The 22,119-nt window shown below is 37.5% G+C and overlaps 1 long non-coding RNA gene across 1 annotated transcript in view; it reads right to left on the bottom strand.

Moving 5' to 3' along the window:
- Positions 1–4,471: 4,471 nt before the first annotated feature.
- LOC146737882 (uncharacterized) overlaps positions 4,472–22,119 on the bottom strand; it is a 29,732-nt gene continuing 12,084 nt past the window's right edge. Inside the window, exon 3 of the long non-coding RNA XR_014930702.1 lies at positions 4,472–4,609. This is a non-coding gene — a long non-coding RNA (uncharacterized LOC146737882). The remainder of the gene's footprint in view (positions 4,610–22,119) is intronic.

Here is a 22,119-nt window from a genome sequence, read left to right as displayed (position 1 = left end):
CTTTTCCCCAGGGCGCTGTGTTTTATAGAGTGCTCGACTGATCGGCTAAGACGAAAGTTGAAACGTATTTCGTTGTGTGTGTCTTATTTGACTGAAAAGCTTAAGTGACTTTCCTGATCCCGTACCTCAAGGGGACGCGATAGACCCCTGACACGTGTGGAGAACCCAGAGGAGAAGAATTTCCCCCTGATATTGCTCTAATTAACAAAGTTGGTTTCTACATCTATCATTGTATATTTCCTTCAAACTTTGAATATTATATTCGCTAAATTGACTTGTGATACATTTTCAATATTTCTAATAATTTTCTATTTCAAGTAACTAATGTTGATCACTCTTTAATATAACCCTTATTATTTATTAAAAAGGTCATTATTAGTTATTTTAGTTTATATCCGCAAGGGTATATTTCTCAATAAAATCATGTCAGGAAACAAAGTAGAAATCTAATCCACTTTGGACAAGACTCCCCTCTAGCTAAACCTTTCAGATTCTGGAATTTTTATGTGTATGGTATTTTGTAATTCGAATATTCTAATTAAATCGTTCTTACCTTCTCATTACCTGAAATTGTTCAACTCAGTGCGAATTTGAACCTCCTGTATAATTATATTTAAGGTCATATATTTTTCATAAAAATAAAAAGATTCTGACTGTTGTTTGTAAAAAAAATTGCTTTCTAATTGGGAGAGTGGATATTTATAACACGGAGAAGGATTCTTGAATGATGACATGCTACAAGACATTGAAGCGAACTTCGTTGACGGCTATCGTCGCAACATGACTACGAACAGGAATATGTCCACTGACTCGTTTCTATCAAAGATGGTAAAAGACAAATTTCACTGCCAAATTCAGCATTTTTCGTTTTTGCCAAAACCGTCTGGAAACATGGAATTATCATGTCCACGACTAATTTATTTCACTAGAAGAACGTACACAAATAACGTGCAAAAATAATTAAAACAGTCGAATTTGATCAAAAATACAAACTGGCGACTGGGTACATCAAATTCCTGGGGAAAAATAGTGAGACAAATAATTCATTAATTTCATTTATTGCGATCCAACACTCAATCCTCAAATCTGCATATATGCACTCTATCTAGTTTATTTCATTCATATTTCACTTTTCAAATGGTTTGATTGCTTATTTCCATCACTTTTAAGTGTGGTATTTTAAAACTATATTTACCTAACCAAAGTTCTTCTGGCATAGAGGACGAGGGCACTGAACCAGCAATAACCCATGTTAATAAGACAAAATCAATTCCGAATATTAGCAGTATTATTAAGGAAAAACATTAAAGCGATTCCAAGATTCACAGTGTGGAAGAGATCGTCACATCGTTAACTAATTTACAATCTAATGCATACCATAAAGGGTATAACACGTAAATATTGTTGACGATCATCAGGATACGTCCGCGCTTGGTTTTTAAAATAATAAATACGTACAGGTGTCAGGCGCCTCTCAGTTATTAAACTTGTGAATATGCCTCATGTAGATACTATTACATGCCATTGAATTACCAACGTTTTAATCACTGAATATATTAAGTTTGTGTACAAAATAATTTAAATATTGCACACTCATATACAAAACGATAACTGTTTAACAAAGTCAAATCAATCACTGTGGATGTCAGTCGTGCTAGAGTATTTATCTGCTGGCTACATGTCAGACAGCGTCTTTAAATGATCTCACGGGAATGTAATGCATTAAAAGATAAGCTGATCACTGGATAACTGTCATGTGTCAGTTTAATTACTTCAATTTGTCCATGTAAGGGGATGTAAACATCGTAGCGACCTGTACGCCGGATTTCCACTGAAATGCGCCATCATCATTGTTGCCCGTTCGTGCCTTGAAAATTGTACAGCGTGTGTGGAGGTGCATATCGCTTGAATGAAACACCATCGCAATAACTGCGCATGCGTGTATTGTACGTGTATTAGCACAGCAAGTAAATGGTGGCCATGACTGACAATCGTATTTTGAATCGTATCTTTGCAATAAGACTTAAGTGGACCTTGGTTCACTAGGTTTAGTTTCGTAATAACATATAGCAATAATAATATAAACACTACGATAAAAACACTACGTTTTTCGGCATTGTGAAATTCTTTCGTTTTGAGGGACAAGACAAAAAAAATACAAGAATACATTCCATATATCCCATATTCACATCAATGATGATTTTCATAATTATCGATTACACAAGAATATTACAAAAAAGGATAATTTTCTATATTAATGCATTTTATTTTGCACAAAAACGAAAAAAAAAATCACAATGCCGCAACAGAAATACTTTATCTTAGTGTTTATAGTAATGTAATCGTCAAAAGTAAATGCAAAAAATATTGCTTCTGGTGAGGACACAGAAATAAATTAAATTAGTCTAGTTTCTGACCCACTCATTCATTGTGAATAACTGAGCTCTGTTATAGTAACCATCGTTGTCATTTTGCTTCGGACATTACCAGCTAAATTGCTGACTGGTTTTGTTACATGTTAGAAATTTTCATCACTACTCGCAGAGATTTACCGCATAAGCAACGTGACGGCCAGTTGACGCGGTGGTGATGCAGAGACAGCACCACTTGTTCAATCAACTCCCAGGTCATGTTGAACCAGGAGATCATGGCGTTGAAGTCAACATGTATTTTATTATGTAAATAATAAACGTGCGTTTATTATATTGTGGGTACACAATTCATGGTTTGCATGGCATGAAATAGTGTGCAAACAACTCAATGGTTGAGTCATTATGCCAACATTTCTAGTGTTTTCCTATATAATGATTTTCCTTAGTCGCGCCGTGTGTGTAAAAAACGAAAATTTTCTTTACTTAGTTAACATAACCTATCGAACTTGTAAACCATATCGATATTCGAGTTATGTTTATACAAAGATAATGTACTAGCCTGTCATATAGTATTTATTTATAATCAATTTTGAGATCACATCAATTTTTATAAAAGATGAAAACGCCCCCAACGTCTGTGGTTTTCATATAATGTTATAGTCGTCGAGTCGCAATTATTTTTACACTTTGGTGTTCGCGCTCTGTTATTTACATTTAATGCGATTATTTATATTTATTTAGCAATGAAATAGGAAATACACGAGTCTGTATTATTATTTACAAATGACGAGCTTACTTCAATATAATGGTATTTATTTATTCAATATTATGGTATTTATTTATTCAATATTATGGTATTTATTCATGATAAATGCATGATATCTAAATAATATTACACACTTTTCTGATTACATACGTCACACAATTATTTGTACACAATTCTCATCAAAGAATAGTAATACGTTGATCCTTTATTTGTAAGTAAATGCTGCTACATCGATTGTTTTCATGGAATTGAATTAATCCTTCATAAATACTTTATATGTATGTTATAAAGTATCTCGAATCGTAATTAAATATCATTTCAGAAATAAAAGTAAAATTATTCATAAATAATGAAGTGTACTAAATATATAGATGTATTTATGTATATATACGTTAACTGGTAATTTCTATATAATTAATTTGAAAATATCAATATCATTTAATAATGAAATATTACCACATTTTTACATATAAAAAAGCTTGAATTCATAAAAAAAAAATGAATGCACAAACGGCACTCCTGTCTCGAGATCATTACGTTGCCGAAACTGATTATATCAAACCAATGTTGTGTGCAGTATACTAGTAACACAATCTGTTTACCATCAACCAATATTATTAGTTTCGCGTTTCCTAGCCCTGTTGATGTTAATTTGAATTGTTCCTATCACATAGTGATCTCACGACGGGCATATCAAACCAGATAGCAACTTTGCTGGCATAGTCCGTAACATAATGGCGGTCATAGTTATGTGTGTGTTGCGTGCAAATGCTCTAAAAAATATCCTGCTAAACAATTATATCGCGCGAGATTCGCTGCACGAACACGCGCAGATGTGACGACCCTGATAGTCTCAACAACATCTCGATTCCTAATTGGAAGTCTGGTTTTAAATACTGCCTACCTCAGTTTAAGCGTATTGCTATGCACATTGTCACGAGACAAGGAATTAAGAAAAATATCCCACTATTGTCAATAATTAAACAGGGACGAAGGCTTATCGTCATAATGTTATCTTTTCTTTTGGAATATTCCGAGTAAAATTCTAGTCCCAGTTTGGAACTAAACGATTACTTTATCGATTTCCCCGGGGCAATTAGTATCGTACTCGATAAACAGGGCAAGGATAAGCGCTTCGTTACAAATTGGCGGCCAATCTCTCCCATTAACGCAAATCTCTTTTAGATGTCTTTAAAAGCTCTTCTAAGCCAATCAATCCACTCTACTCAGCCAGTCTACTCTATTTGTTCACAGTCCCTCTATAATATATATAGAGAGAGTGATTGCATTCATTCATCCATTCATTCGTTCATTCCAAGTTCTCTCGCCAACATTCACGGTTCAGTCATTTTATTTTGATCTGGAAATTACCATAGTGCCGTTTCCACGAGGCATATAGTAGTAGTTGCCATCGCAGCATTTGCTAATGATTATTAAACGTGCTTCCTCTGGGACAATAATTTTCTTGTTCCTGTGAAATTAATAAAACTGAATTTTAGGTTTCGGCAGAAAATAGCCAAATAACGCAACAACTTCGAAAGGGTCAATTTCCCGGTGTCAACAAGTGAGCTCTCGGGCTGAATTTCATAGGGAAAAAAGTAATCTCAGAGAATGACACTCAAAATGTCCGAACCCAAAGAAACCTCGCTTAACATCCTATAGTAGTACTTGACCATGGCTTAACACTGCTGTCATTTGTCTTGACAACCAGGTATACAGCCAAAGCAACCACATAGTAAATAACAGGGCTTTGCATTGACACATTGATACATTAAGTAACAAGCGAATTTATTTTGGCCCATACAACGATAACTACGCAGTGATGTCCATTCAAATCTTATGCCTTGTGTGGTGTATTAGAAACAGTAACATGTATATTTACAGCACTGCATTTTATCGAGATGCTTTATTTGTAAGTTGCTGATTTCATGGCGATGAACTTTAAACTGGCTGTAATCCGTCTGATTGTCTATTTCATTATCAACGACAACAACTATTGGATTTGTGGGTCCCAGAAACACCTTTAAAGTCAGTTTTTACAAATGGACTTCAGACAACCAACGTATCAGTTGAGGTATCATTTATAAATTACCTTCTCTGGTTCTTAGTTAGTAGCATATGGGCTATTCAAGTTCATTAATATTGTATTTTATACATTGTCTTATTTCTTAGTGTTACTAGTGAACTTCGTAAAAATACAATGCAAAGATGTGCGAGTGTGCTAGTGCTAAATGCGCCACTCCACACTTGTGAAATTAACTGAAATTCCAGGTGAGGGTTTGTCCACTCGTGCCGTTGTGCGATGTCAGTAACACCTGCCACACCTGCTATGACATGATACTGAGCACTAACAACTATCCCCTCCATTCCAGAGTAACCATGGTAATTAGCAACAGGATACTCAAATTGGATATAATATTGTAGTGCACGTAGAAAATTGATTTCAATAACACTTTTTTAACTGTTTACTATTACTGACATAAGATTTTTCGTCGAATTACATGAGATTTGCACATTAAATTGTATTCCATTAAATTTCATTGCTTTTATTTTTTTAGAAAAATTGCGTTTTATTACACTTTACTTAAAGCGGGGAGTCGTCAGCTGCGCATGCGTTAGATGGCCATAGCGTGTCGTTGTTTACAAACAAGCGTCTACCCATGAGCCTTTGCGTTTTAGCGTGTGTTGTCCATCGTCGCTTGCGCAGGTGACGACCCTCCCGCTTTAAGTTTTCCAAGTGGCACATAAGGTATAATGACATTATTAAATTTATGTTTGTATCTGCGCCACGTACAGAGTACTACACGCATGACATATGAAGTATTTAAATAATAACACCTAGTATTGCGTCATAGACTGGTGTGCCAAATAAGGAAGAAAGATCATGAACGGTTTTCACGCGTTACGAACATTGCTATATGTTATGTGTGTATGGCGTAGAGGGAGCGGATGTAGGAGGAGGATTTCTATATAGACAGTAGTGTGTCGAAGTAGGTAGAGTGGTACCAGAAAGTTAGCCTACAAATACTAACATATACCAAGCAAGACAAAATTCATCCGAACGCAATGTTGATTAGATAATGTTTTCAAATTATACATGTGCATGTTTCAGTATTTTTACGTAAATAGAAACATGATTTTGCGCTGCTGTGGGTCGCTGACCTACGCCGATAAGTTATTATCGTGTTCGGTGCAACGCGTTTGAAACAATTAAAACAAAAATGTGGCGATTTAAAGCCCTCCTTTTACCAACTCCATATCGCACTGTGTTGAATCATGGGCAATATTTTTTTTAGTTTCATGGTTGTGCTGTGGGGGTCTGTCGACTCCCGAGACAGCAAAGTTATTTCGACCACCAGGGCAATAACATCAATAACATAGACTCGTCTTCAAACACCCTCACAAGTCAGTCTTTACAAATAGACTTCATTCAGCAGATGTGCAACCCCAATCTGATTAAAATCTGATGTAGTGTACGGGCTTTAATTATTTTGGCTATAAACTTATTTTAATTTTTTATTACTTTTGTTATTAATGCCTTTTTATTTTATTATTTTACTTTGATTTTGAGATTTTTTTAAATTCCGCCCTACCTACATCTGATCCGACGCCTGTGCAAGTCCCGTTCAAATCTCGTGTAAATAACAGCCAATCACAGTCCCCCTTTTATACAGGCTGTCGGTTGCTTACTTTTCATTGTAGCGATATTCTACGGGCAATCTTTCTGTACATTATATTTTGCCCACTTGAATAAACCATTAATAGAAAATTGATAGTATATTTTTATTTACAGAAGAAATTCTACATCAATTGTTGTCATTACATTGAATATTTGTTTCACTTCCAACAAATGTGTACACTTCCTAATACATCTTTTTCCAGCCAAGGTTCGTTCATTCAGTCATCGCTTCAATTTTACACTAAACACTGAGCATAATTATCTAGAATGGAAGCAAAAAAAAAATAAGTAAATCGTAATGATTAGAACACTGTAAACAGCTAAAGTAAACAATGCAAACTGATTTTAAATTGTATAACAGTCACCGGCCCACGGCACCGACGCAGAAAATTGGAGCAAAAAAATATTTCCTGATCAATTGCGATGTGTTCCAAATAAAAAAATATTTTATTCCAGTCCAAATCAGCTCAATTACTTTAATAAAAAGTTATTGTATAATGTACATAATGTTGATTCATTTTGATGAATATTTACAGCTACGGCTTCAATACCGTAGACGATTTTGGCCCGATCGTCAACAAAACATCACCTGTCTCCAGGGCAAGCGACTGGAAAAAGACACCGGTGTTCGGTCGAACCGGTGGAAACAAAATCGTCACTCCCAGAATAACTACGCAAAATAACGATCTAAACTCCAAACATTCGAGTCACAATATTAACATAAAAATGACTTTCGTTGCATTTGACAATGATAAACTTACCGAAAAGCCATGCTATTCTCGGTCGCTAACGTCGGTATAATCCGTCATTTTATTTGAGTGTGTTTGCCACCTGACTCTGCCCGGTGACGTCATCATGTGCGCTATAGAAGGAGGTCTGTGATTCGTTGACTAAAATCGTCGATAGTGGGTCTCGTTGAAATCTCGTTACATAGGCATCGGGTCAGATGTATGTAGGGCGGAATTAAAAAAAAACACAAAATCAAAATCAAAGGAAAATAATAATAAAATAAAAAAGCATTAATAACAAAAATAATAAAAAATAAAATTAAAATAAGTTTATAGCCAAAATAATTAAAGCCCGTACACTACATCAGATTTTAATCAGATTGGTGCAACCCATACATTTCCTTCTAAGATTTCTACTTGCAATAGCATGAACCATTAAATACAGTGCTCGTAAATGCTGTGTGTTATACATAGTATTCTTTATTCTATTGTTAGTCAAGTATGTATATGCCATAAACTGTTCCCTCGTGAAAAACAGTCGAGACTCCAGCTGGGTTTGACCATGCCTCATTAAGCAAATTTTACGTGTGTACAATACCAACAAGTACCGTGACGAAATCTACAACAGCGGGCGTAACATAATTCGCGTCCTCTACCAGTTGTCCACGCCACAATGCCTAACAACTCATATAAAATCTATTTGAGTTAATAACCTATAATGGAAAGATACATACTAAAATTCCTGCTATTTTCATGTACATTCCTAATAATTGTATATGCAAAGTAAAAGTACTGTCTACGACGACGACACACTTTATCTTGGTTCATGGTAAATGGACGACTAATAGTCACACTCAAGGTATCTCAGAAGACGGTAATTAAGACTACTTATCGTGTGAGTAATTTTAGGTAAAATTACAACCACTTCTAAGAATCACCTACGGTGATTAAAATCGGGATGCACGCAACAATTCTTACTCGTAAATGGTTCCTTTACTTCGACAGTTTTGTTCATTTATGCTATTTGTGGAGTTTATACCTCGAGTATCGGTATTGTCACCCTTTCATCTGACGGAGTTGTGTCCTTGGTATTAAATATACTCATATTCTCATATCTTGCTGACAATTTTTACCAAACGCTTCAGCGTGGTATTAAGAGTTTGTTTTCAGGGGTGGGTGATACCAAGGTGGGAAATGGATGCACATAAGGGGTTAATTCCTTGAATTGCAATATAGAGGGTTCAGGCCGAAATACAATATATAGTGTTTTCATGTTTCGTCTGATATTTCTGTGGTATTCTGCTGCTGTAAGTAATGCACGATTTGTTCCGAAATTCAGTATTTTGTGTGCATTCCAGGGTTATTCGTTTTTTGCTGAAAACACCCCTATTTTTTAATGGCAGAGTCGAATAGTTTCACTCCCACTGGGAAATCTGCATTGTTGCTTGAATGAGAGCTAATTAAACACATTTCCCAGACCGGCGAAAGAGTATACAACAGCCAATTTTAACAGCCTGTCACATGATTTTAGTCTGAATGTCAACAAGAAAGAGGCTAGTCCATTATACGCAGGAGTAATTGGAAGTAGAACATGTGAGAGATAGTATTAACAGAGATGTGTATACTGGAAAGTAATAACTATCATACTTTTGCACTCTGAGCATTCCTGTTTTAGTATACTGGTTTGAAAATGTTGAACTTGCATGATTTGCAATGTGTTTTTTTATACTGAAACTCCCCTATTGATCGAATTCCGGGTTTGAACGAGAACGACACACCACGTGATTCATTTGAATACAATGCTGAAGGCAAGCATGCCGTGCTACTGTGGTACTCCACTGACGGGATGACTTACTAGTACTGCATGCTACAACTTCGCTTCTGATGTTGCTTGCTAGCCGTGGATTGAATGAATCTTGATTACCGGTTAAAATGTTGCTCATTTGGCGTTGGTAATCTTTATTTGGAACTGGGTAACGCCGCAACGTCGCCAGCAGAAACCTCCTGGTACTTCGTACTATGATAAAACTCAGTCAACATACACCAAGTTCTGTCAATCGTAGTATTCCATGTGATGTACACCTAATATGCAAAAAATGTTGCTAAACTGGATAAAAATAGCAGACGAACATTTATTTACAAAATAAAAATACTTCGGTTGTAACAATGTCGGCGCCAGTGATCTCTTACCAGTGCGCAACGTAGCCAGAATAAAAGACATGATCATTTGGCCACTGCTATTACAAGACTGGTAGGAGGTAATAAATTTGGGGCGAAAGTATTCAAAAAACAGATTTTCGCTGTTGCCATGGTAGCGGTGGGTCAGGATTGTTTTTCCAATTAGTGATGGTACGATCTGCCTATCAAGTTTGAACAAAATCAGCCAAGCCCAAAAAAATCACAGAAGAGTTAAAAAGCCATTCCTGGTGAACCGTTACTCTAACTTTGGGGTCAAATTTCTCATTAATGAAAAAAGATATAAAAAATTCAAATAGTAACTTTGTACCCACACTCAAACCGAGTACAATGAGCTATGTCTGAGGTGTTATATCACAGGGAATTGGACAAACTTATGTATTTTAATAAATTATTGAATAATAAAATGTTATATAACTTTTCTTTTATGCCCCCCCCCTTCCTGGTATCTATTTTTAAAATCAAGTAATCACTATTTTTATTTTGTAAACACATTTCCGTCTGCTATTTTTGTCAGGTTCAAATCGTTCACCAATCGTTCATTTTTGGCATGTTAGATGTACATCACATAGAATACTAGGATTGGGAAAACTTAATGTATGTTGACCACCTGGAAACTGAGTTTTATCAATCTTGAAGGGCTCTCTGAACATCCACCCGCAGCCTGGACCCGCAGTAAAATCAGCCTTTTCACTTTGGCGCGTAGATGTTTTGACTTGACAAGTTGTTTGACAGCTAGCAAAAAGATTGTGCGACGCGCATCTTCGGCGGCGTCTTTTTTATGACGTTTTGAACACTTAGTCAATTTGAGCAGTATTTATTCGGACAATGACTCAAGTTTAGACGTCTGATTATTTTATTTTCACACGTACAGTGACACGCGTTCTACACTGACACGCGTTGCTAGGTCGCAGCACTGTCTTGGAGCATATTAATGGGCAATTGGGTTCCCCGACCTAAATTTCTATCCCGATTTTTTGCACGTTCTTTCTTTAATATGAAATAATCAAATATGGGACATATGTAATAATAACAGAACCCCATACCCTCCCCGTGGCTTCGCTCGTGAAAGAACGGCAGCAGGATACACCGCATCACTCGTGAAAATAACTTCCATACGCAATGAAAGCCACGGGGAGGGTATGGGGTTCTGTCATAATACTTCATTATCACTGAAAACATTTTCCCCCTGAAATAAATTCCAGTGAAAATGCCATTTCCCTCACACTCTATTGAGACACAGCACAGTGAAAATTGGATTCACATGTAATGCTTGAAAACATGTCAGCAAAAATAAATTAAGTGAAATTCTACGTGACTTCATAAGAGTTGGAAATGAACAAATTGCACCCGATCCTACCACTCCATACACAATGTAAACTACACCCCAAAACATCCTTTCGCCCATGGGTACTATTGTGTTTCACCAGTGTATTCTATTTGACTTCAGGAGAAATTGAAATAAACAAATTAATTATAATTTCAGCCACTAGTTGAGCACTACCTCGTCTTTATGTCAACTTTAAGTTATTCATTGCCTACATCAGTGACTTCAAAATATATGTTTCAATCCCAAGAATTTAACTCGCTGTTAATTGCATGGGAGTGCCAGTCTTTCATGAATTACTGGGATTACTGGGAACATGAAGCTGTAACTAAATCCTGGTATAAGCACCGGTTAGGCAGGCTTGAACTATGCATGTGAAGCCACCTGAGAGGTATATTCAATCCAATAGATTTCTCATTGTTTGGTAACTATTTGCTGCAAATGCAGCAAAAATCAATATAAAAATATTACCCACACAGCATTCTACAGGTTACTTGTCTATTTCAGTATTTGTCCTTTGCAGTGTATGCTTACGAGCAGGCTTACGAATACATGGAATTTTCGAATTGACATGATTTAAAAAAAAATGATATTCTCGAGCTGTTCAAGACCACTATTTTCTCAGGCCACTCTCATGTATGTTAATTGGGCGCGTTTCCCGCCATTCTCACGTATTTTTTCTAACATTCACCTCATCATTCGAATACATGTACGCCCTCGTGTGGCTAAACTAAAATTAACTTACTTTTGTTTTTATTCATGTCCTACCAAAAAGCACTATTACATCCGTCGATTGAGGGCGCCATCCTTGTACTTTTAATACCGAAAAGAGCGCAGACCTACGGGGAAGGATGTGTATCGTTATTTGTTTGCTATGCAAGACAACAAGCAGATTTGCCAGACTTTGTTTAGATGAAAGGTGGAAGCAATTACTGTAAACAGGTCACTTCAGAGAGCAAATAACTTTAGCTAATAACCTTTTATTTCGCTAATTCGCGTTGTTGTTAATACTGAAGTACATTGTATATTCCTGTAATGGGATTTTGATATTGTTAGATTTTATGCATTGAGTCAAATTAGCCATACACAAAATTCGGCTGTCATACATACACAGTGGCGACGTAAGGCAATATCTTTAACCAACTCAATATCTAGATGTGGTGCACTTTGTTGGTATATCAACTCCCGAGACATCGCAGCTGTTAACGACTCCAACGTAAGTAACAGCGATAACAACAGTATATCGGAATCGCCGTCGAACACTTACTTTTAGAAGTGATTCTTTACGATCGGACTTGAATCGGTCGACGTAGAAGTTATAGCAGTGGCGGATCTAGGGAGGTTCTTTGCCCCCCCCCCCCCGTTGAAAAATGTATTCAATTTGTTTTTGTATAATATAAAAAAATCATTAACTTAGTCTGGCGATTTTAAAGTTTGGGACCCCCCCCCGCCTCCGCCATACAAAAAATCCTGTATCCGCCCCTGTAATGCTACACAGACATTAATTTTCTGGTTTCCACTTGTAGTGCCTTGGGCTTCTTTATTATGTGAAATTAATTTTCGCTGAAACAACTTTGTGTGTGTTTTGTGTGAATTTATTTACATAAAAATACTGTAACAATGCATGTTGGCATTCGGTGTAAAGCGTGTATGTGCCATGAAATGTTACTGTGTGAAAACAGTCGCCGAGACCAGCTTGAGTTTGACCATGCCTTGCTTTTTTTTTGTTAACCACGTTTTACGTGAGTACAATGCCAACTACCAATGCCAAATCTACAACAGCGGACGTAACACACATTACCCACAACGAGTTGCTTACGTCACAATGTCTAACAACTCATATGAAATTCCTGTGTTTAATAATCGATACTTGAAGGGAACATATTAACATTTATAATTTCCCTGCCATTTTCATTTAAACCGTATTTGCAAAATGAAAGTACTGTCCACGATGACGACATGTCTAGTTTGCTCTGATTAATTAAGTCCTACATATGTCAATATGTGAATCTTCTATTGGTTCATTATAAATGGATGACTAATATCCTGGTATCCCAGAAGACAGGAATTAAGGTAGCGAGATAGTTTTTTGGCATGGAAAATGTAAACATCTATAATCGGAGTAAATTTTACAAGAACCTATACAATCTATATATGTTTGGAAAGCCCTTGACTTGTACTTTTCTATTATTAATATTTTGTGAACACTGTGTTTGTTTTAGCGTCACGTGATTCTGAAAATCGGCGCGGCTGATAATTAACTAACGTGAATACATTTTTAAATGTCAGCTCTACGGTCATGCATGCGGCCAAAAACTTTACACTGTTTTGAAGCAAAGGTCATGAAGTTTAAATCCGTATTTCTATTTTTTAAATTAAGTTTTTTTTTCCTCTCCGAAAATGGAAAATTTCAAGCACGTTTTTTGGTGTTGAAGTTAGTGTATACCGGTGGTTTGCGCGAGGTTTGTGAAAATACGCGATAGAATTTCGCAAAAATGTAAATACGGATACGAAGCCAACATATTCGAGAGTACGGAAAGCCAAACGGCGACATCGTAGCGCTACTTACTGAAACGCCATTTAAAATTAGGTCAACGGCAATTGCCAGAAATCGAACACCGAGAAATCGGCACTTTTATGATTTTAAACTTCAATCAAGGTTAACTCCCGTTTTAGCAGCAACAATTATATAGGTTGGCAGTAAATAAATTACCTTGAAGGTTGTTTTCAGAAAAAAATCATGATTCGACATTTATGTCTGTGAAAAAACTGTATTTTTACCGTTTTCTTTCACGCTATGGAGTTTTGACACGGTCTGTGCTGATAACGAACGGTGACGTCATTCATTCCAGCTGGGATTATGCAAAGTGGGCGGTTCTGTTTGCAGGTAGCAAACAACACAAATACTACACTGGGCAGATGAAGTGTTTGTCAACATAGCGTATTTATGTTTGGGCCGTTTTATTTGCAAACTTATTTTCTTGAGTATTCCACAAGTTTCAAAGTCTTTTAGAGACACAAGAACACTTTCCGACAATAATTATCAGACTCCCGCGAGCAAACTTGCGCAGATTACGGTAGAATAAGAAAATGGAATGACGGCTGTGGGGTAAGTTTTTTTATGTGTGGGATTGGAAGAAATGCAGAGTAAATTTTCAACACGAAAATATTGTAAATCATCATCCGACGAGACCGTTTTTGTTGGACTTGTTATTTTCGGGAGGGACCTTTTGTAGTGTTCGTGCAAGTTTAGTTTTCATTTTACCTGAATAAGCCTAAAGCGATTTTCAGACAAATTCGAAGGAAACTCTGCCCCTCCTTACCAAAGTGTTCGTCTTACAGCACATTTACATGCACTCTTTTTGCAGGTACGTCGGACTTTGGTTTGATTTTATTTTAAGATAGTAACAACCACCATCAGCTAAATTCAAGTCCATTATGTTCGCAAATAATTGTGCTGCATCAAGTTTTAAACTTGCCACTTTATCGTGAAGATTCTGGCGATCTCGGCAAAGGAAGCTACCGTAGTGTGGCTCCCCAACAGCTAGCTGCAGTTCTGTAGCTCGCTTGGTTTTGCTGTCGGTTATTTTGTTCGTCGTGGTGTTAACGCGAAACCAGGGAGCTACAGTTCCATCCTATGCGAGTTACCATATTTTACCGACCTGAAATCAGGTCTTTTTTCTCATGATGATAACAGTGATCAATCACTGTCAACAGACTGTAATATTTGTTTCAATTGACGACTCTTTCAACGTAATTCGACCAATGAAAATGCAGTGTTCTAAAATATTGACAGACACTAAACAACCCCACGTGGTTTCTTGTTATGGCTATGACGGGGCTTCAAAGTGTCTTTTTGTCGTCTTTTTGTTGCTTTAACCGGACTTTTCTGGTCTGTTTATAATTCACACTTACGCATTGAATACGTCGTACTATCTTGGGAAACATCCTTTACCATTGTGAGTACCGCCGTTGAGGAAACGAAAACTGCTGTGAATGACGGTGGAGTCAATGAAAGTAAATTACTGAACAGCAAACTTCAAGAGGTGTTAGCTGGGGAAGCTAACTGTGGAGAAGAAGATGGCGAATTTGACTTTTTAGACGAAGACAGTTTGAAGGTGAAGATATCACAGATGCCCTTCAAGTATTTGTGAATGACGCTGACGAATCCGACGTTGGGGGCTTTTAGTTTTACAGCCAAAACAAAGTCAGCTTGGACTTTCAGTTGCGAGACGTGACCCAAAAAAAAAACGCAGCGAGTGATACATTTCGAAGACAAAAATACAAAACAATCGCAATCAAAGACGCCGACCACGCGCGTTAGAAATAAATAGAACACGCTGTTTCACTGGCTTCTTTCACTCACGCAATATAATTATGCTATTTCCAAACGCTTATATTGATCACTGTAAAAGTGGATATATTCAAACCAGCCATCAAATTAAAAATTCGGATCTCGTTGAATGTCAATCAACACGGAACTCGGTAAGGGTCAAGGCCCCCTGATCTGATCCTAAAAAGCATATAATGTATCAAACAGAAATAAAAAAAAATTAAAAATCTCCAACTGTGACATTGTACTTTTATTTTGACAACAGATTTATTAAAATAACATTTAGAACATAAATTTGTCTTCCCAAAATATTTTTTTAAAAATCTTAAAAAATACCAAACTGCCGTTAAACGGCCCGGGCGAATTTATGGCAAAATCCGGTAACATGTGATACACTCATGTACTATTTTGTTTATACAAAATTTGTTGTGTTTCGAAAGTGTTTTTTGTTTTTGTTTTTGCTGTACAGCTTCCTCCTCTTGAAACGAAGCAGTGCACACATCTTATCAGCTGTGTGTAAACTACAAACAGATATCTTATCAGTTGTTTGTAAATAGCTTAGCCCCAGTTCAGTTATGTTTGTTAACCATGAATATTAATGAGAAGCACTCATGGGGTGTACACTGGATAAACAAAAAACTTGGGTATTTGTTTGCACACAAGGAAAAAACCAGTTTACTTGTACAAGATATTATTTTTTCAATAAAATAAATACACTAATGTATGTGGCATGCCTTATGGAGCTATGCTTGTGATTTTCAAAAAAAAATGTGAAAAGTGCCCAAAAAACTATTCCGCTACCTTAAGACTCCTTATCTGAGGAGTAATCTGTCGTAAAATTACAACCACTTCTAATAGCCACGGTGCACGCAACAATTCTTACTCGTAAATTGTATCTTTACTTCGACATTTTTGTTCATTTATGATATTTGTGGAGTTTATACCTCGAGTATCGTTATTGTCGGAAAATACTTTCTTTACTTACCATTTCAATTGACGGAGTCGTGTCCTCGTCTTTTTTTATCTTTGTCCTGCCGTAGACCCTCTTGTAGAGGGTATATGGTCCTGCCAACAAAGGTACTGTCATGAATTTGTTTTCGCGTATCTGTTGACCGACTTAATTAGCTGATTACGAGCGAATTGCTGTGTTATGTCTGTCATCGTTCAGGTCTATTTGAAGTTTTGGACGGAACTTGGCTCAGTGATTTGGAACTAATTACCAGATATCCGTCGCTATTCTGACTATCGATTTTGGACAGTTTATATCCGTAGTTATTAATGTAGTGAACGATTAATCAAAAGATATGACGTATTCAGTACTTAGTGTGATTGGCTTTATGATTGAAGGTTACGTCCTAGAGTCTTTTTACTGTTTTGTAATTGGTTAGAGTTGTGAAAATGAATAAAGAGAGTTTGAGTTGGTCTTGGGGAGCAGAGCACGATAGACGCAGTCTGAGGGTCGAGGGCAGTCGAGAGTCCAGTCCAGGGGCGAGTCTTGAGGCAGTCCAGTCTTGGGCGAGTCTTGGTTCAGCCTTGTGAGAGTCTTGGGGATTTTTTTCTCCAGGGCGCTGTGTCTTATAGAGTGCTCGATTGACCGACTAAGACGAGAGCTGGAACGTATTTCCTTGTGTGTGTCTTATTTGACTGTAAAGTATAAGTGACTTCCCCGATCCCGTACCTCAAGGGGACGAGATATAGAGACGAGACGAGATTCCCCCCTGGCAATTGTGGAGAACCCCAGAGAGGAGAAGATTTACCCCCTGATAGTACTATTAATACGTCGACGAGGGCGCTATCCATGTACCCGCTGTCATGGGTCAAAATGATGTTCTGTTTAGATCGTCGTCGTATGTTCACATTTTCGCAAACCAGAATGTGGGAATATATAATAACAAATCATGCCGGTCACCTGACCAACACTAACTTGCGACGGACCTGTTGTGACAACGTTGCCCGCGAGTAGTTTTATTAACGAGAACACATACATGAATATTCAATATACAACAGCAGCGGACAACTTGCTATTTTTCGTCGAGTGCAAAAGACTGCAAAAAACGTAAACAACGCGACGTTTAAAGGGAATATGTCACTAAATGATATTTCACACACAATGTCACTAACTGATATTTCACACACAAAAATACACGTAAATGTCGTCAGTATGTCAGCGCTCGAACAGTACACGAAAAAAAGGGCGACGGTATCGTTTTTATCGCTGTGACATGTAAAGTTGAGACTCGGAAACAACATTTACTCGCGCGCAACGCTGATAATATTTCATAAATAATGACAAGTGAATGCTTCGATACGCTCTATTCATCAGCAACGCATACACAAGGAATATTTGCATATGACTATTTTGCATATTCGAATACGTTCGAACTACAAGTCCATGTCGGTAAACCCAGACATGCTGAACCCCCCGGTTAGTTTAATCAGTTTAACAACACGTTTTTACTCACTAAAACTGAGTGAAATTATATTAAAATATTCATAACTTGCGTTGGAAAAGTGCAGTCAAAATTTCAAGGCATTAGATTATACAATAAATGACTAACATTATACTCAAGCTAGGTGCTTTGTATTCTATGGCTGTTTAGCGAGGAAAAATCAAATCCTTTCAAGATAGATTTATAATTGAAATATTTATCAGTAAACTTGACAAATGATATTAAAACATCCTTGTAAGGTTAATTTGTGTTTAAAGCGGGAGAGTCGTCATCTGCGCATGCGGCAAACGGCCACAGCGTGTCGTTGATTACAAACACATACACATCTACCCATAAGCCTTTGCTTTTTTTAGCATGCGTTGTTATCGTCGCTTGGGACTCAATTCCCGCGCGTGCGCAGCTGATGACGTAAACAGAACGTTGTTTTCCTCAGTTTTAGTGTATCACGTACGCAATGTCACTACAGTAATGTTACCTTGCACAACGTAGTCTGAGATATTTTTTTTTCATATTTACATTTTCACAGAAATCATACGGTTCAAACTCGTAATTGAATACTCGTACCAGCCAGGTATACGATCAGATGGTATCACGTGATAACCTCATATTATTTACATTTTTCTCAACCAAAATGCCGTGTGCATAAGGACAAAATATATCTTTGATGTGCATATCTGACAACACATATCGCGCATGGATCAGCGCGAGCTTGCAAACTACTCTCGGCCGTGACACGTGAGTGTATATTTGTATAGCAGCAAAAGCGAACGCCGCCATAACTTTGGGGAACTCTTTGAGTAATTTCACCAAGAATCACCATGAAAGACAGACTGTTTTGTTTGTATTATCATGGAACAGCAACCAAACGTGGGTGACACTTTGTCACAGTGTGAGGCCTGCTTATCGCAATTGAGAGGCCCGCCCACAGAATTCACACTGGACAGGGGGTTCTTTCACAGCTAGTATGGGGTAGACAAGACAGTAGTACTGGAAATGAAATACACATACACCAAAATATGGAGTTAAAGCACTTGGCTTTAATACGTCTCAAAATAATTACAAGAAATAAAGCACAGAAAAACACAATGAATAAAATCACTGAAATAGGGGATTGCTTAGGAAAATGTGTATTGGTGATAACTCAGTTCCAGGATGTATTAATGGACGACAGTCAATGGCTTCTGCAACACAACAACGAAGAAATACAGGAGTCTTGCTTGCAGAGGAACGCTGGTATTCTGGAGGGCACCGCTGAAAGCAGGAGATCGCAGAGCAGTTCATGCAAGTCTCACAGAATGATGGTTGAAGCCTGTCTCACTTGTCACACAATATCTTAGTAGCACACACTGGATACCAAATTGAAATGATGGACCCTTACTGTCCTCAGTCTGTCCAATTTATAAGCATGATTCAGTGTCACCACCTGGGTTTCCACATAAGCCAATCAGAATGTGATCTTGCTAGCAGCTGTGTCACGTAGGCAACTCAGTAGATCATAAACATCCTTTATTATTCAAATAACAGCACACCTGGTAGATTCCAATTTTCTTTCCAAAGTTGTAAACACCCTTTGTAAATTACAAGCACACCTGGTAGAACCCACTGTCCTTCCAGAGTTGAAAACAAGTATGACTTGTCAATCACCTTTATGACAGTTATCACAATGCACATCGTTTCTTCCCATGATTCCTTGCACACTTCCATTTGCAGGGTTTGAGGTAATATGACAAAAACATAAAATAAAGGATACTGACACACTTTCCCGCAGCCGGTGTCAATTCTTAATCTGCGAAGGAACGAATTATTCCTAACCCCTTCAAAGCAACGCGGGAGTACAGAAAGATGGGGTCGCTGTATTCAGTTACGTTACGTAGTTCGGGATTTAGCATATGCAGTCAAATATGAGGAACCATAATTTGTTGAATTAGGAAGAAGAATGAATGAGACCCCCCCTCAAATAGAATCTGCAAGAAATGTAAAACTAACAAATTAGACGCTGAAGTGCACTTTATTTTAAATTGTAGTTACTTTTAAAATGTAAGACAAATATTAATTAAAAGAATGTGGATTATCTCTAAATGAAAAAAATAATATTCATTGAAATCATGACAAATGATCATATTACACTATCACAATTTACATACCTAATAACGGATGTTAAATGCAGTTTATTGTTAGTTGTGTAATAAAGTTGATTAAGTCTGCCCTCAGGGTTTGTTTCTTTTCGTCTCGTTCGTTCCGGGTGTTTCTGAATGTAGACGTGCGAGGGCGTACTCTCGTAACAACACATTGACATGACCCAGCTTCACGTGACCCAGCTGAGTCGAGAAGTCCGCTTAGTCTGGTCCCCTGCCCCAATTTCAACGCTGAGGGCGGTTATTTTCTTAACTGCCCTCAGCGTTGTAATTGGGGCAGGAGACCAGACAAGAGCCAGCTATGATCGAACCATCATTGTATGGGTATCCCGCGAGCGGTGACGATGGGCATATGTGCCAGTCTCCAAATCGAGTTAAATTGATGGGTTAATGGCGCTACAGTCGTGTCACTGAACTATAAATACCAACTTGGGGTTAACCCAAATAAAAATATGTCGTTTAGAAGTTCATGATCGAACCACAATTACATTTACAAGACACTGGTCAGACGAATATTTTGGCAACTAGTGTAAAATGTTTAAATATATCACTCAACCATTGCAAGAGCATGACTGTAATGTTTTGTCTTGTCGGTGGGTGTAGGCGTTGACGTCGGGTTAGCCTCATCGGCCCACTTGTATTGACATTGACGGGAGTCGCCGGGTTTACTAGGTACTTAGCATGTCCAGGGCAAATGACGCATACTGGACTCATAGCAGTTTCTTATTTTTCGACATTAGTAAGTCCGTTTATTCCGTAGTAAATGACATACCTTCATTTTTTTTTCTTCGGCGACTAGGTCAAGATATAGGTAAATAATTATTCTACAACGTCTCAGGGAGAAAAACAATAAATTCACTTAACAGGGTTCGCTGAAAAGTTTTGCGCTCCGCCCTTACCTCGGAAACGTGTAGGCTCTGGGGTAAAATCTTTCAAATTTCGTATTTGTAGAGATACAGGGTTTCTAAGTCAGTGTTACGGGGCGACGTAACATCTACAAGCCCTTACAGTCAGTACCAAAGGTACGAGAAAGGAAGACACAAATTTTATGAAATCGACACTCGGTGTCACATACGTGTGGCATTAATTTACTAATTACCTTTTAACAAATTTGACTCGACGTCCGGTTTAATAAATATCGCCTTTAGAATTAGCATTTTTGACCGTAAAATCACTTCAAAATAAGATGCTCTGTACGTGCCCGTCTTCAAGTTGGATTAATTATTGACAAGTAAAGACAGTGCCCACTTGTCGCTGATTGGCTAATAAAGTGGGCGCTGTCCTGAGATGAACCTTTTACCCACATCATGTCTTGGCTGATGTGTGTAAAGGTAATTACTAGTAGTGAAATAGTAACTGGCACCGAGTGTCGATTTCAAGAAATTAGTGTCCACCCAAAAATCTTTAAAAAAAATTGAAAACAACCGTTCCAGTAAAATTCACGGAAACTCCAACAATATAACCATAATTTAAAAAAAAACTAACGCGTTGCATGAAAACAGGGAAGGGAAAAAGCTAGTTAACACATTGTTCTCTATAGACTGTGAACAGAGGGCGCAATTAATGTTCGAAATGTGTTAATGCGGTCTCAGCGACCTTATATTTATTGAGGCTGGCGTTACACCTATAATCCCACAAACATGCTACAACATGCCGGTGTACCATTTAACACATTATGTTGTTTTCGAAACACAACCAGACTGACTGCAATACTCTAGCTCCCGGGGTGTTCATGGCGACTCCATCCATGTAAGACTAACAACCCACCAGATACAATTCATGGTGTGTCCAACTACCGATCATAATCGCCGCATCGACTTCAAATTATTGGCGTTACCAATAATCTTAAATAATAAAACATAAATAAAACAGTGCGTTATGTCATAGACCTTACATAGTCCTTAGGTCTGTTTTCTAAGGTCTATGGTTATGTACAAAATGTAACGTTATCACGTGCAGCAGCGTGGCGTCTAGCCGTTAATCGCAATTCAGTGATCATTAGAACGTGAAGAGGCACTATCAAACTCTAACATAACAGGCCGGCATCTCTCTTTACGGGGTATCATATCAAATTACATTGGGCATTCGACTGTTGTTATGCAGCGGTTAGGGAACGCCGTTTATGGTGCAATA

The sequence above is a fragment of the Saccoglossus kowalevskii genome, chromosome 10 (genome assembly GCF_978046115.1).
Source record: "Saccoglossus kowalevskii chromosome 10, keSacKowa6.1, whole genome shotgun sequence".
In the NCBI taxonomy this organism is placed as follows: domain Eukaryota; kingdom Metazoa; phylum Hemichordata; class Enteropneusta; family Harrimaniidae; genus Saccoglossus; species Saccoglossus kowalevskii.
Note: the sequence above shows the minus strand (reverse complement) of the source record. Positions and strands in the feature narration are given on the sequence as shown.